Genomic DNA, 2,500 nt, shown 5'->3' on the forward strand with positions numbered 1-2,500 from the left:
ATCTTCTATATATGTCTTATGCACGCACACGATAATAACCCTTTCATTTCAATGTCCTTCAGGTAGAGACAAATTGATACACTCTGGTCGACCAATCAGAGCGCGATTTACATATAGTTCACGTGGGATTCAATTGATATTTTCGTCACACTTGTCACGTGGTGTGTTCCTTGATGCACCCTTTGAAGTGCTCTATTTAGGATTTTATAGCCACGTTCTCCCCACTGCCATCTCTGAGCTTCTTGGTAATAGTTCAAATACTCTCCATTACTAAAGTATTGTTCTGATATATAAAGGAACACAAAATAGTAGAGAGAGAGAATACAAGAAAAAATATATAGGCATCACTCGAATATGACGACCTGGAATAGCAGTGAAGTAAGAAGCTTTGATGAAAACTTCACGTTCAAGAAATTGATAAAGTTGAAATCAAATGAAGGTGTAAAAATATACGTGACCTTAATGAAATTCTCCGAAACGTATGACAGTGCATTACACTCTTTGTTATAAGGTCCTTTTTTTATTTCTTAGAATTCTTGGCAGAGGGTTAATATATTTCCAAACCGGAAGTGGTTAGGTAAGTTACAAAAAAAAATGTGTTGTTTCTTCATACACCAACTTCAAACAGGAAGTGGTTAGATAAGTTACAAAAAAAATGTCTTGTTTCTTCTTCATACACCAACTTCAAACAGGAAGTGTTAGATAAGTTACAAAAAAAATATTGTTTCTTCTTCATACACCAACTTCAGAAGATAGACAGGTAGATGAGATAATAACCGAATTATTATGAACTGATTAGTTTATTTTCTGATGTTAAAGGGATACGAGACAGATAGAAACAGACAATTTAACACACTTACAAGCACCAAGCAAATAGCACAGAAGTAAATTCACTGACACTTAGCGAATTCCTGTCTGAATCTCCAAGACAAATAATGAATTTATATCCAGATGATGTCATTAGAGCTGTCAAGAACAGCTGATGACTTCCCTGTGACTTTTTAGCTCCCAGAGAGTTTTTCATTAATCATTCATATATCTAATAAAAGGAAAATAGATATATAGATAGACAGATACACTGGGAGTTAGAGAGATGGATATACAGATAGACCGAGAGATAGATAGGGAGAAGGGTATATAGAGATATTGATTGGCATATAGGAGCTAGCTCGATAGATAACCAAATAGATACAAAAAGACAGAAATAGACACATGAGTAGAAATAAACAAACACTCTTTTAGAAACAAGCAAACAAACACACGCACAAACAAGCAAACACACACAGATACACAAACACACACACAGACACACGTACATACACATACATAGATACACACGCACATACACACACACACATACAGGCGCAAACAAAATCACACACGAAAACGAACACACATGCAAACACAAACACACACACAAACCAAAAAAAACGCACACAATCAGAAACGCTCAAACAAACACACGCACACACAACAACAATAACAAAGAAACACACTTAAACAATAAAACATAAATAAGACACAAAGACACAAACGTACACAGATACGATAATATTCTCCCGTTTTCCGTTTCTCTCCCGTTTCTTTGGTTTTCTCTTCCCATCATCTTCCGTTCCTGCCCCCCCCCCCCGCCCCCCCACCGCCACATTTCCTCCTTAAGTGCATCCTTCTTCTCTTTCTGTCTCAGTCATTCTCTCTCTGTTTGTCTGTCTGTCTGTCTGTCTTTCTTTCTCTCTTTCTCTCTCTCTCTCTCTCTCTCTCTCTCTCTCTCTCTCTCTCTCTCTCTCTCTCTCTCTCTCTCTCTCTCTCTCTCTCTCTCTCTCTCTCTCTCTCTCTCTCTCTCTCTCTCTCTATTTCTCTCTCTCTATCTCTCTCTCTCTTATCTCTTTCTCTCTCTCTCCCCCTCACCCTCCCTCTATTCCTCCCTCTCTCTCTCTCTCTCTCTCTCTCTCTCTCTCTCTTTCTCTCTCTCTCTCTCTGTCCATCTCCCTCTCTCTCTCTCTCTCTCTCTCTCTCTCTCTCTCTCTCTCTCTCTCTCTCTCTCTCTCTCTCTCTCTCTCTCTCTCTCTCTCTTTCTTTCTCTCTCTCTTCTTCTTCTTCCTCTTATTCTTATTCTGTCTTTCTTTCTATGCCTTTTGATTTTCTGATTGAGGTTTCCAAAGTTTTAGCCATTTTTCTCTCTCCCTCTTCTTCTTCTCTTTTCTTTCTGTCTCTCTATTAATTCTAATTACCTAATTGTGTAAGTTTTATCATTTCATATACCTGATCTTTTGTCGTTGTTTTTCATTCATTAACCTAACAATAAGTCTTTTATTTTTCATTATTTTTTTATTTTTTATTATATTATTATCTTTTTTTTAAGTGAATTATCCTTCTTGCTTCTCCATGCATCCTTTCATTACTTCCGGTATGTTAAATATAAATTCTCTCCTCCTATCTCCCCCTCCTCATCATCATTATCTTTCTCAACCTTCTTCCTCTAGCTCCTCCTCCTCCTTCT

Source organism: Penaeus vannamei, chromosome 9 (genome assembly GCF_042767895.1).
Source record: "Penaeus vannamei isolate JL-2024 chromosome 9, ASM4276789v1, whole genome shotgun sequence".
NCBI lineage: Eukaryota > Metazoa > Arthropoda > Malacostraca > Decapoda > Penaeidae > Penaeus > Penaeus vannamei.